The sequence below is a fragment of the Phoca vitulina genome, unplaced genomic scaffold (genome assembly GCF_004348235.1).
Source record: "Phoca vitulina isolate PV1807 unplaced genomic scaffold, GSC_HSeal_1.0 scaffold5, whole genome shotgun sequence".
Taxonomy (NCBI): Eukaryota; Metazoa; Chordata; class Mammalia; order Carnivora; family Phocidae; genus Phoca; species Phoca vitulina.
Window position 1 is genome coordinate 30460967 of NW_022589708.1, and position 14655 is coordinate 30475621.

At 42.4% G+C, this 14655-nt stretch overlaps 1 long non-coding RNA gene across 3 annotated transcripts in view; it reads left to right on the plus strand.

Annotated features, from left to right (window-relative positions):
- Positions 1 to 246: 246 nt before the first annotated feature.
- The window catches only part of LOC116631576, a 101305-nt gene continuing 86896 nt past the window's right edge, over positions 247 to 14655 (plus strand). For 2 of the 3 annotated variants that reach the window (XR_004299214.1, XR_004299215.1), the window contains exons 1-2: positions 247 to 410; positions 508 to 610. This is a non-coding gene — a long non-coding RNA (uncharacterized LOC116631576). Of the gene's footprint in view, positions 411 to 507; positions 611 to 7384; positions 7592 to 14655 lie in introns of those variants that run through there. The other variant, XR_004299213.1, reaches the window with a different exon arrangement.

Consider the following 14655-nt stretch of genomic DNA (forward strand, 5'->3'; position numbering starts at 1 on the left):
AGGCACTGTGCTATGTCCCAGGGATGTGAAAGCAGATGGTCACTGCCCTCGAAGAGCGTGCAAGCAGAAATGTAAAAAGTGTGGTGAGTGCAAGGATAGCAAGGATAGAAACACACATTTGGGAACCGGCAAGGGAGGCACTTGAATCCCATCTGCGCAGTGGGTGGGAGTGATTCAGAAGGATGCCGAGCTTGGGATGCTGGAATTGAGATGTACAGGAGGAGGGAGGGATAGTCAGGTGACGAGGATGGGGGGAGGGAGGGAAGAAGATATTCATGCAGAAGGTGAGAGTAAAGATGACAGGGTGGAAGGGGAGAGAAGCAGGGAAGTAAAGCCTCCTTGAGAGTCCGTCTGTGGGGCTTGTGGTCAAAAAGCTCTGATGTAAGGGCCAGAACAGAGAGGAACCATGGGTGAGTAAGGAAAAGAGGAGGTGGGTGGGAGTAGCTTTTGACCTTGGGCCCTGGGTTTTATTGCAAAATCCATGTCTGAGCTGCATCTTCTTGCAAGGCTGGCTGGGACCTCGGAGGGAAAGAGGAACTGCCCTAGAAGGAAACAAGGAGAGAAGGGAAGCACATCAGCTTACTGGTAGATCCAACTGTGATAGCCCCCGGTAAGTGAGTCAGGCTCAGCCCTGAGCCTGCCTTTCCCTGCTGCCTAAACCTGGATCAGAGTTTGCACAACTTGTCAGGGAGCTGGGGAGCCGCGGAAGAGCCCCAGGTTAGAAAGACAACGGGAGGCTTGGGTTCCTGTCTCTCATGCGAACCCGTCGGGCAAGCCCTTTACCTCTGTGCCCTACTTTCCTCCAGGGATTTGACCCAGGCCGAAAATGATCTAGTATAAAACAGGAATGCAGATTTCCTATTTGTTATAAGGAAATTTCCTTTGTATGTCCAATTCAAGATGTGGCAACAGGGCTGTTGTAAGTTTTTCGTTTTACCGGTGACTCTAACTAAACTTGAATGGTGAAGAACTTGTTCCTTCATCCGAAATCAAAACCTCCTCTAATCCATAAGAAATCTTTAATAATCTTCAGGTCTCTTCTCTAGTGTGCCGTGAGCCATTTTTGTAAATAATTATCCCTTTGTTACAGAAGTCCTACAGAAGAGGTCAATGGGTAAAGGAAAGAAATGACACATTTCTAAAAATCAGCTTTCCTCTTTCAAGTTCTTTTCTGGCCACTTCTTTTTCCTGTTGTGTAATCAGGCAATTCTCGGTCTGATGAGGCAGGTCTGCATCCTCTTGCTATTGATTTTAGTGGTTGGTCTGTGTTGATGTTTGGGGGCCAAAATTAGGCTGAGGGCCCACTTGGCAGCCTTTGCGTCTGCTAGGCACTTAGTGTCTCCTTAATGCTCGGTAAATGTTAATTACTGATGATGATAACAAGTACACAAAATCAGCTGTCCCTGCTGTTCAGCTTCCCTCATAGGGGACAGACCCGTGTGAAGCAGAAATGGAGGCCACTTCCCTGTTTAAAACAAGGCTCCCCGGTCGATGCAGCCGCCTGTTACCTTGTGAATCATCTATTGTACTAAGGATGGAAGAACTAATTTAATTTCTATAGCACTACCAGGATCTGCAGTAACTCATTTTATGATGCTACAGTTGCTTGCAATTGTCTTGCTAGAGAATGAATAAGAATTTGGAAAATTTCATCCCTTGTGGTGATGCTGTTATTCATACTTTGGTTTTCATTCTGCTCTATGACATTCCTCTCCCTTAGCCTCCAGAACTCTCCACAAAGCCTCTGTGTGTGTAAAAGTGATTCCAACTGTAAGGAAATGAGTGCTCCATGCCTTTCCTCTTGTTTTGTTTTTTTTGTTCTCTGCCTCCTGACGAGCCCTGTGGCATCAGGGACCCATTTCAGGTGGTGGCTCCTGAGCCTGAGATGGATCTTCTTACATCAGTGTTTTCTCTCTGCTATAATTTCTGTTATCGAAAACAGTAGGGAAAGGCTTTATTTCTAAAACTAAGAGTGAGCTCAGAGATTAAAGGAACCTGTTTCCTAGTATGTGTAAGTGTTGAGCTGCTAAAAGTCACCCAGTTTTTACACAAAGTGATAGCAATTTGGGGATCTCTGAGTGATTTATAAATATTTCAGACTGTCTTGTTGGGATGTCTGAGAGACCCAGCCTAAAAGTACGTGACAGGTGGATTTTGTGACTGCACTGATGGTTCAGTTCAACGCTTGTGTTTGGGGCAGTCATGAAACGAGGGGCTTCTGTTATGATCTATGCACAGATACAGAAAATGAGAGTCCATTTTGCTCATTTTCTGTGTTCAGACAGGGTGCGGTGCTCTGGAGATGAGAGACCTGCCCTCAGGATTTGAGGTGGCTAAGAAGTATGGGGCTGTGGGATCCTTACCTACGTTTGGGATGGGGCCATGGGGGGTGACTTTGTACTTGTGCAGGATGGATTAGCTCCCATGCTAAGTACCTGGTTCTAGAGCTTGGTGCATCTTGGTGGGGAGTCCAGGCTTTCTGGAACCTGCGGTGGTTAATGTTATGTGTAAACCTGGCTACGTGGTGCCCAGTTGTTCGGCCAAACGCTAGTCTAAATACTGGCTGTGAAGGTATTTTTTAGATGCGATTAACATTGAAATCAGTACCCTTTGAGTCAAGCAGATTAACCTCTTTCAGTTAATTGAAGGGCTTTTGAGAAAAGATCGAGGTCCTGAAAGAGGACGGATATCTGCCCGCAATATCAACTCCTGCTGGAATTTCCAGCCTGCCAGTCTGTCCTGGATCTGCCCAGTCCCTACAGTCACTTGAGCCAAATTACTTAAAAGAAATTGCTCTCTCCCTGTATGTGTCTGTACCCTATTGGTTCCATTTCTCTGGAGAGCTCTGATTCATACAGGAGCCTACTGGATCCTCGCTTGAGACTTCAGCATGTGTTCTCCAGACTGCTGGAAGAAACATCCCCTGGACCTGGGGGAAGCCACAGGGATTTCAAGTGTGGCTGCCCTTCCAGGGTGGCCTCAAGTCCCCAATTTACCCAGGCTGCCCTGTGGTTTAGACTTCAGTGGATTGTGGAAGCTCATGTCCCTTTGGCTTCCAAGTCTCATGGGTGACAGCTGACTTATTTATCTTTGCAGAGTGGGATTTATTAGCCTACTCTGAGTATATGACAATTTCTCTGCATCTCTGCTTCCTGTCTCTTAAGGATTACACAGAGAGGCATCATTTGTTTAAAGGAGGTCAGTTGGAAGAGTCCTTTTAAAATGTTCCAAAAGAGCTAACATGGGTAATAAATATTATGCCTATTTAAATGGCCTGAAGAAAATCTTCCTTTGTAACAGGGGGGAGAAATAGTAACCATTCAGACAATTCCACTGATAATGTCTACCTCGGTTCCCCTCATCTGCCTGAGGTGGACCCATCTGGGAAAGGCCACCTCCTGCATGGACCTTCGGAGTCATTGAAAAGCCCTGAATGTGGCTGTGGGAGTTGAAGTTTCCTCGTGATAGGAAAATTACAGAACATAGTCTTCTGGAAAGTTCTCACACTTTCACCCATGACTGGACACATAAGTTCTCAACTAGAATTGTCCTTCAGAGGCAAAAATCCCAGGCCGAGAGGGACACTCCCATTTGTTTTTAAGGGAATGTTGACTGTTGCAAAAGAATGGACTCATTCCCCCTGAAAAAGCATAATACGTTTTATGGTTCTCTGGGGAAGGATCCTTTCCCGACGCATTTTCTTTGCTATGTTTGATTTAGAACAGGCAGCATCTATCTCAAGTGTGTTTATTCCTTTTGGTTAAGTGGCGCCTATGACATTTACAGCCTGAAAGAGTAAAACATATCTGTTATGTCTTAAAAAAACTAACCAACCAAATTGTCTTTTGAAGTGTCTTGATTCCTTGAAGTGCCTCATACATTATATTACATACTTCAAGTTTGAGACAAAAAAGTTGAAAATCCCAGATTTTTAACTATGTGTCTCAAAATAGTATTTTATGTTATTCAGGAAAAAATTTTTAATGGATTAATCTTGCTTAATAATGTCTTTATTTCTAAGTTTTACATTCCTTGAGGACCAGCCTTGGGATATTATTACTTATTAATAATATTCATACTAAATATTTTCATCTGTATCTCTAGGACCTGAATATCTCCCAGATTTCATCAGCTTGTAGGAGTTGCCTGGGCCAGGTGACTTTCCTGGTAGTCATCCTCTGGTCCTATGGATCAACAGCCACTTCTTTCAAGAGGCAGTCCCTGATGTGTCATGATTACTGTGTTATGCAGGGAATCCTCCAGAATACAGAGGAGGAGAGGGGCTCTTGTAATACAGTCACTGCCTAGGGGCCTGCTGTCCTTGTGCTCTGGCTGCTGCTGGTCTCCTTAGGGAATCCATCTGTCTTGGCCTCTCTGGTCCAGTAAAGTGTCTGCTGTGTCTCTACTTGGCATGCATGACTTACCCTTGATCTCTGATGACCTGGAGTGTTTATCCTCGGAGTTGCCATGGCCTGGAATTCTGCCTCCTGACCCCTGGTGCTCATCTCACCCTTTGTCCACAAGTAAAATGACTCTCCTTCTGGAGCCCAGCCCGTTCTTGGTCATGTGGGTGTGTGGGAGCTGTCTCATAAGAGAAACTCTAAGACATACAGCTGTTTCGGTTATATTACCAAGCTCTCCAAAGGCAAAGTGCACAATTTGCTTAGGGTCTTAGAAATACAGCTCTGCACATTTAAAAAAAGTATTTCTTTACATTTCTCTCCACTTTAGGGAGCATAGCAGTCCTGCAACCAACATTTTTGTGGCCCAGGAGAAGAGTAAAAATGGAGGCCCATATATTGAAGACTAAAGACTTAAGAGTATAAATCAAGTGAACATGTTCTAGAAAATATATCTTATCCTTTTATTTTTACAAATATCTCTTTATTACAACAAATTTTCTATTTTTAAAATTTCAGCCTTTAAAAATTTTTCTGAACATGTTTCATATTTTTTATCATGATTTTAGCTTGTTTTCAACCTCAGTGATCTTAAGTATAAAATATAGTTTTATTAACAGTGTACAAAATTTGAACACATTTAAAAAATAAATGAAAATAAATGCAAATCCTGAAAAATAAAATCTTTTTTTTTTATATTTTCAAAGACTACTTTTTTCTAAAATATTTAAAAAGATATATTGAAATTAAGAGATAAAATTCAAATTATAATTAATGAATATCATAAATTGCAATCAATTTTTTTAAAAGATTTTTGTTTTATTTATTTGACAGAGATAGACACAGTGAGAGAGGGAACACAAGCAGGGGGAGTGGGAGAGGGAGAAGCAGGCTTCCCGCCGAGCAAGGAGCCCGATGTGGAGCTCGATCCCAGGATCCTGGGATCATGACCTGAGCTGAAGGCAGACGCTTAACGACTGAGCCACCCAGGCGCCCAAATTGCAATCAATTTTTAAAATAGAGCTGGTATATTAATTCTCTGACTATAAATTAAATCATTTAAATTTATCTGTAAAAATAAAACTATTACTACTTCTAGTGTTCAATGTCCATCTAGTTGCCAATGTAAAGAAAAGGTATTTTGCTTCATGCGTGTTATGTCTAGATCCTATGTATAGTTTAAGAGTATAAACTTATATATGTATAATTTAAGAGTAACACAAACTATTTAATATGGAAGAATGTTCCTCATTTTCCACATGCAACTGTTGTGCATGGGGTGCTAATTTGTGAGTGCCGCCAGAACCTCAATTTGGAACATGAAGAGAAGGAAGACAATGGATGCTCAGTAGCAATGGGAAATGATATTCTTCATTATGCAAGAATGTATTATTTCATAATATCGGACAGGTTTATGACACATTATTTGATTTGTTTTTCCCTTACTTAAATCCTTTTGGCTGCTCGAATCCTCCCTGCACTCTGAAGCCTTGTCAGTCACTGAAATGGGCGGTGGCGTAGCCCCTAAACCTTCGTGGCATTTGGATCCAGTTGTCATTTCTTCAAAGACAGGGCAAGAATGTGAAGAGTTTCCCTGGGGTTTGAATGGCATTGGTAATGAGGGCGGATATTTAAGATTACAGATTGTGTGAAATTCTGAGTCTTGGATCCCAAGAGACAGAGATACCCAAGTGTTCCTTAGTGAATTCCTTTTGCTTGGGTTTAAGGCCTTAGGTGCCATCAGGAGCCTGAGGTTCAAAGGGTGGGTATCAGTGTACTGCTTTGCATTGTACCCACCAGCACTTTTCCTTTGGACACTCAGGTCTTGTGCTACTTCTCACCCACCATACCAGAGTCTCTCTCCGTTTACTGGGCTTTCCTCTGAGGCTCTTCCTCCCTGACATCTGGCTTTCTCTGGACTTTGCCAGCAGACATACTTTTAATGTACCTGAATATCATTGTCACCGTTCAGATCCGTTCTTATGGAAATGTAACTAGAACCTTTTTGCTTGTCCCCAAACATCCTATGATGGTGAAAGACACTTTTTCTTAGGGTTTTGGAGAAGACCCAGAGTACTTCCAGGAGGGTTGCCTAAATCCACACACTGGTCCAGCACCATCCCTGTTCTAGCCTACAAAAAAGCATCCTGTCACATTTAAATTATCATCTTTCTAAGTACTGTCTTCTCAACACTGGTGATCTAAAAAATGACAACATATTCCAGATATTTAATGTGATTTGAAGATGAGCAGATATTGTTGTGAGAGTGTATTGGTCTACTACTTGGTTCTTCTACTGATCTTACTACTTCCACACAGGAAGTTTCACCACCCCCGTGTAAAAATAGAGACCATTTCTCCTTCTCGGGCAACACCCCTGGTTTCTAGTCTTTGGCGTCTCTGAGAAGGTTTCTCTCCCTAGCTTGTCTGTAACCATGCAGAGCAGAGCCCACTCAGATAATTCATGACAAAAGTAGAGAATTTGGGGGCTCAGATGATTTCTGGCTGAGACCAAGCTTTTAATTTTCTGGGTATTGCTCATCTCTTCTGGATCTCTCATCTGTTCTAAACTCTGATCCTAGTTCTTCAGCTACCCTCTTGCCTCAGAATGAGAGATCAGCTACTTTGACACCAGGACCGTCTTTTCAGTTCCTCCCTGAAGGGTTAATTTCACACCTCCTGTGGCCCCTCCTCCCTTTCACTTACCCCACACTCCATACTGAAATATGCATAATGGTCAAGGGCAGACCTTGAATCCTAGCCCTACGGCTTGCTAAAATGTGACTTTGGAAAACTTACGCAACCTCTCTGAGTGTCAGTTTCCTCATCTATAAAATGGGGATTATAACGCCTACCTCATTAGGGTGGTGGGAAGGATTCGATGAGATAAGGCAGGTAAGGCTCTTGGCAGAGATCTGACATACGAAGGATAGTAAATGGTATCTACCATCACTTACAAATCCCTCCCTTTTGTTTGTCTTCAGGTTGTTTCACAGCTTTACCTGAATATTGGCTCAATGGAAGGAAGAGAATTGAAAAGGAATTTCAAAGCTAAACAACAGAACCAACAGTTTTGCAATAACCTGCAGGATATTACTTGAACACAGTAAAACAGGGTGCCTCCTCGGAGATACACTGCCTTAAGAGAGAAGGGGCTAATTTTTTTTTATTAATTTTATTTTATTATGTTATGTCAGTCACCATACATTACATCGTTAGTTTTTTTTAATTTTATTTTATTATGTTATGTTAGTCACCATACATTACATCATTAGTTTTTGATATAGTGTTCCATGATTCATTGTTTGCGTCTAACACCCAGTGCTCCATGCAATACATGCCCTCTTTAATACCCATCACCGGGCTAACCCATCCCCCCACCACCCTCCCCTCTAAAACCCTCAGTTTGTTTCTCATACTCATTGTTCTCTCATGGTTCGTCTCCCCCTCCGATTTCCCCCCCTTCATTTTTCCCTTCCTACTATCTTAGAAGGGGCTATTTTTGTGGATGTTATCAAACCTTAGTGAAATAAATCTTGTCTTTCTCTCCAGGTATGGGTTTTGGTGCTATTTCCATTTCCAATGGAGTTGAAGTTATTAATAGAACATTATCCTTTATAAAATACTAACAAGCGATTCTCCACCAAATCCTGAAAACAGAACAATTCAAACCCAGTCCATCTGGCTCTCCCGCTCCCTTAGTGCTCGTCCCCCACCCTCAGCCCCTCCCACCCCCCCAACCCCCAGCTATTATTAGGCCGGGCAGTATGGGTGGGCAGGTGCTGTGAGGAACCCGGGCTGCTCACATGTGGTTTCCACAGAAAAAGAGGTTGTACTTTGCTTATGAGGAAGCACTACTTCAGGTCCTGCAAGCCATTTACCACCCAAAACCAAACCAACCAACCAGCCAAAAACTCCCCCACTGCCCACCCCCTGGGACCAGGAATTTGTACATTAAAGGATATAGAACTTGAGACAAATGAGAAGAAAGTAAAACATCTATTCCAAAGCATTTGATGCCCTAATGAGCAGAAAAATGACCCCTTCCTAGAATTAAAATAATTGAAGCCTGTTTTTAGCATGTTAATTGGTTCTCTCCTCTTGCTTCCTCTAAGGTTTCCTGGGTTTGCCTGAAAATTCTCAAGAGTGGTCCCTCCCTCCTGCTTTTAGTTGTGCTCTTCCCAGGCCGCAGTCCCCTTTCTCTCTAGTTCGCCACGAATCTGCTGGCTCAAGGTCTTGCTGGACTTTCTGTCCCTCCTGAGACTCCTTTTTCCTGTGGCCTTTTGGTTATCTTCTAAATTTTTTTCAGTTTAATTTTAAACTATGTAGGAGCAAGGACCATGTCTTGTATTTTTAAAATGCCACATCTCTTACAGTGCCTGGTTATAGTTCTGGGCACATGGTAGGATGTAAATTGGATACATTTTGTCTGATGCTTCTTTTTTACTTGACCAGAAAATAAGAAAATTTTTCAAGTCTTTTATTCCTATCAAAATATGATTAATAAGGCTTTGAGAAAAGCCCTGCTTCCTTTATGTTTTAAAACTTTTCTGCTCATATGATTCTGGGATTAAGGCAGGGCAGCCTCGGACAGTGAACATTAGCTGTCCTTTCAGGTCCGTGGGGAAGTGGGCAGGTGCAACCAAAATCCATTGGGAAGAGTGAGGATGGTAGAAACATCAAACTAGAAAAGAAATCCATAAACATCGTGGAGACTTTGCTCTGACTCCCAAATGTACCAGATAACAACGTCAAATTCCCATGACACTAAATAAGCAAAGCTTCTGGAAAATAATCGCTTTTGGCTTGCCTGTTTTTCTCGATTCCACAAAGAAAACAACACGTAAATGGACTGCAGTGTGCTGGCCAAAGGAAAAAGGAAAGCCCCAAACTCAGAAGGCCATGAGTGTGTGATGACCTTTAGTTACTGTCTCGTTTTTATCTGCTAATGTTTGTGATTCAGGAAAGACGGCTCTTCACGTTGTCTCCGTGAAACCTGCAGGAGCTTCTCTTTCCATTTTTAAAAGGCTTGCAGCAGATGCTATCTTCTGGAAAACAAAACAAAACAAAACAAAAAAGCGCAAAACCACAGATCACTCCCCCTCTCTGTACCAAACCAGCACACTCTGAAGTCAGAAAAGAGCAGTGCTTCTTTCTTTGTATTTCTCTGTTGTCCAGCGGTAGCTTTGGGTGTGTGCTTACGTCTCGGAGAGCTGTCTTATTTTAGGGTATTTATATGATGTTCTTCTTTGCACATTCACATTAGAGAATATAGATAGGGAAGGTTTTACTAATTACAGCATGAATCATTACAGCGGCTACACAACAGAGGTTGTTGATAGATGGGTTATTGAAAAGGAAACGCTCTATCATCATTTTCTATTCTCTTGGCAGAAATGCCTTTTGTATGAGGCAAGTACTGATTTCATCCTTCCTACTTTTCCTTCCTTTTTGCCTTCTTTCTATTTTTTGCCCCTTCTTCTCAGCCTGCTATGCAGAGATTCTAAAGCATAATGACCTTGCATTGTCCAGTATTTGCCCACTTAACAGAGGAAGCAGGACACGGGCGTGGGTCTGCTGCTTTTGTTAATATCAACTTCCAGAGCTGTGCTTTAGCTTATGGACACATAACCAGATTTTTAAAAAAGTTTGGTTTCCACGTTTACGCCGTTCAAGGCTATTCTCTGTAGTGTCTGATTCATTTTGTCACATAGATTTTCCACACATTTTAACATGCTTTTTCCTCTAGTCTTTGTTGTATTAAATTTCATTGCTCCTTAGTTCTTGCTGATGATTCTTTTCAGGAATGGTGTAATATTAAATAACTAGAAATTCCTGGGACATAATCTGACATTTATAAGACATGTTTTGATTTTGCAAGAGAATGAATGTGATTTTTTTCAGTGCCTGCTCAGCTATTTGAGAAAAATCAGAAAGTGGGAGTTAACTAGAGGCTAACATGTGTCCCAGTTTGTAATGAGGAATATTAAATAATCACATCTAAAGCCACTGGCCATTTGCCTACCATGATGCAGACGAGAATAATGTTATCTATAATATCGTACTAGTGATATTGTCAATAATACCAGCTGGAGTTGTGAACACCTTTGAGTTTGAAACCAGCTTTGAAACCCAAGTGTAATTAGAATAGAGCAACTAAGAGAGTGAAGGGCCCACAAAACATGTCTAACTGGGAGTGAGGAAAGGATCCATGACTATTCAGCTTGCAGAAGAAGAGATCAAAATGAGATGTGAAAAAGGGAGCAGACTGTCCATTGTCCCTCAAGGTCTTCTAGAAATAGTCTAGCAGAGGTTGGGTGACTAAGCTTCAGGAATGTTACAAACAGAATTCTCTCACTGGGTGACTGCATGGGGCAGATGGTATCGGTGGTCCATCCATTAGAAATGGAGAGAATTCTGGAGTGGAGGGGGGTGGAAGGGATGGGGTGCCTGGGTGATGGACATTGGGGAGGGTATTTGTTGTGGTGAGAGCTGTGTGTTGTGTAAGACTGATGAATCCACAGACCTGTACCCCTGAAATTATATGCTAATAAAAAAAAAAGAAAAGAAATTGTTTGAGATAAAAAAAATAAATGGAGAGAATTCAAATTGCTTAGTTGACAAAGGCACAGAATGTCATTGGGGCAGATGTTGGAAGTCTGGCGTTGAGCTTTTCTGGTGCCTTGGGGCTCTCACCCCATTTCATGTGGTGATTCCCCTTGCTTCCTGTTTGCTGTGAGGCTGTGGGCCCCGGTCATTGTGCACCAGAAGAGTGGGCTGCTGGAGCCTGCCAGGAGCACCAGGCTGCTCCCGGCAAGTCGGGGTTGAATATTTTGTTTGGTCAACCAATGCGGGAATTTGTTTATTGTTATCAGGCCTATTTTATTCTTCCACTAGGATCACAACAGTTTTCCTCTTGCTAATTTTAGAGAAGTCAGGAGGGTAGAAGGTAGAAGTGTTTGTGGAGATTGTCAAGGAATGCTCTTATCAAAGATACAGACCCTCTCAGTGAGGCCCCGAAAACAGTGTGAGAGGAATACCAAACATCGGTTAAAATCTGTGTGTCATCCAGGGAGCCAGCTGTCATGGAGATTTTCACTGAATTGTCAAGAAGGCATCATAGAGACAGCCTGGTCCTGGAATGGCTTTGGTGTAGCAAGCTAAGAGGAAGAAAAGAAAAGGCAAGTGTGGGCTTTGGAGAGGGAGAGAAATGTATGAGAAATACATGGATGTATTGAGAGGAGGAGAGAAATCATTGCAGAATGGGAATTTAAAACATGGAAATAGTTTGAAAGGAAAAGTAGATGTTCTTTGGATGCTAACAGATCAAAGAACTGGAAAATGGGATTGACTTATAGAAACAGAGATCCCTATTAACTAAGTAAGAGGAAAAGCAATGGAGATAATTCTGTCTCGTTTAAACTAGGAGTCAGCCTCTCTTCCTGTTGTGCCTCTTCCCTATGAAACAGGGCTCTCCTTTGGTGAAAGGTGTTATCTGACCAGCCCCCAAGCCAAGTTCTGGAAGTAGGCCCTTGTTCCAATGTAGGAACCAGACAGATCAATCACACTGATACATACTTGAAGTTGACTTGATTTTTTTGCCCCCAAATCAGTTAAAGGATAGCTTTGTACCCCAAATTTCATTTTAGTAGAAATCCAAAAGCTTAAGAGGTCCATGGAAAAAGACAGAATTTTTTTGTTTTCATTTCAACAAATTTTGATTTGAAACATAAGAACCTAGCGGTAGTTTTTAAAAACTGACAACAGTAAACAACAATAAAACCCCTGTGACTGATATATTCAGGCTAAGCCAGAGACCAGTCTATGTCCCAGTCTCCAGTGGAGGGGGAGAAGGATACTCACATTTGTGGAAGGGGAAAGAGAGGTCATGCTTGTCAAGTGAGGGCAACTGGCTTGGGCACTGGACTGAACGTGTGGTATCTACAATTTCATTTATTCGCCATGACCTTGAAATTAGGTGTTGTTATTAGTGTTAGGCAAAAGAGGAAAACATGGTTTTATCACTTAGGAAAAAAGAATATGTATGTACCATAAGTTTTTGAACTCTAGCCTCCATTTGTTGGGTATTGGGACTTGGATTCAAACATAAGGTGTCTATTCTTGGCTGTCTTTTGAGAAATTGCCACCTCCTCTCTTCTGTGAGCGTACACAGAAACCCTCGACTTCCTGCCATTTCCACTGTGTGGATGCTCCTCCTCTCACTGTGGGCCTAAGAAGGGCTGGAGAGCTGTAAACCATGGTGTTCCTGCCATCCTGAGTCTTCACCTGTGGCTCTGGACTGTGGTGCCGGAGGAAGCTCGGTTAAGCGTTGCAGCCAGACAGTGGGACATCTCACCTGACCCTCTACTGACTCTGGCTAAGCAGCTCTTTTTCTTGGGGTGGAGAGTCCCTATGGGAGCAGCATGGAGCTGATGTCTCCTCCCGGCGAGGTCCTATCTTAGAATGCTGTTAGGGGCTGAGTTGTGTCCTCTCCAAACCCCAATTCGTATATTGAAGCCCTAACCCCCAATGTGACTGTATTTGGAAAGAGGGTCTGTGAGGAGATTGAACGAGGTCATAAGGGTGAAACCTTAATCCAAGAGGACTAGTGTCCTTTTAAGAGGAAGAAGAGACACAAGAGATTTCTTTCTCTGCCTGTGCACAGAGCAGAGTCCGTGTGAGGACACAGAAGGAAGGCAGCTATCTTCAAGCCAGGAACAAAGCCTTACCTGAAGCCAACCAACCCTCGTGGCACCTTGATCTTGGGCTTCTAGCCTCCAGAACTGTGAGAAAATAAATTTCTGTTGTTTAAGCCACTCAGTCTGTAGTATTTGGCTATAGCCACCTGAGCAGACTAATACAGGTGGCTTCTCCCCAAAGCTGAATCTGAGACAAGGGTTTGAGTGCAAGTCGATACTTCGAGATCTGATCCCAGGAGCACTGTGAGATGGGGGCAGGTGAGACAAAGAGGGAGGAAAACCAGTGAGGGGACCGGGTCTGTGAGGAATCAGGCAGCTTCTGAAGGAGTGCAGAACACACCTCAGAATCTTCCTTCCTTCCAGTATTATCCACCTGCTCCTGCCCCACATTCATTGAGGTTTCCTCCTGGGGCAACCTCTGGCCTGCTAAGCCCCCCCCCCCCCGCACCCCGCCCCGGTCAGAGATGCTGACACAGGCAGAGGCTGCAGAGAAATGTTCACTGTGAGGGAAATTGGCTCTCAAGGCACCTTGCTAAAAAAATAGAATGTAGTCCTTTCTTTAAAACTACAGGTTCAAATTTTAGACAGTATCGATGGACTCCTGGCTCTGTAAGTTATAAAATTAGCACACGTCCTCCAGCTTTTCCGTCCTCTGGTTTTTATTATTACTTGTGTTAGAATCTTTCTATTGTTAAGATTCTTGAAATCCATATTTTGCTTAAGCCTAGTTGTATTTATTTATTTTTTTGTTTATTCATGGAGATATAATTGACATGTACCATTGTATTAATTTTATGTGTACAACATAATGATTTGATATATATATATATATATATATATGTATATTGCAAAATGACCATCACAATGAGTTTCGTGAACATCCATCACCTCACACCGGAGCATTGATTAAGAAGAGAGGGAGAGCTCTCTTAGCTTTTCTTCTTCTCTGACACAAAGAAGCTGGGCTGTGGAGGGTCTTTTTCAAGTCTAGGGCTGAAGGTCCTGACTATAGATGAGGCACAGGAGTGTTAATTTTCCTGCATTGACATTTCCAGATGCAGATTAGCTGTGGTGATTCACCAGGTGAGTTAGTCCTTTCATAATTTGCTTACTGCAGACACAGGGTCTCCTTGGAGCCAGACTGATGCTTGTCTGGGCCTTTCTCAGGCTCCTCTGTGGACCATCTGGCCCCTTTACTTATCTAAAAAGTTTTTTTGCTTTAGAAAAATAGGTTACAAATACCTTGATTTGTATTTTTTTAATCAGGAGAAGAAGGAAAAAATATAATTTCCAAAGACAATATTTAGGAAAAATGTCCTTTCTGAAAGTTGATTATTGTGTTTTTATTGGTCTCATGTTAGGAGTTAAAAATATTTTTCAAGGTTGTTGGGAATAGACTGAATGGCATTTTCAAGACTATAGTGTCTCCTTTTCTGAGCCTCCTAAGAAAAGTTAGATAAAAATTTTGCCTGGTCTGAAATCATTCCTGTTTAGAAGAATGTGGAGTTTTAGACAGGTTCTTTCCAGACCTATGATTCTATAGTAAATCCTTCCAA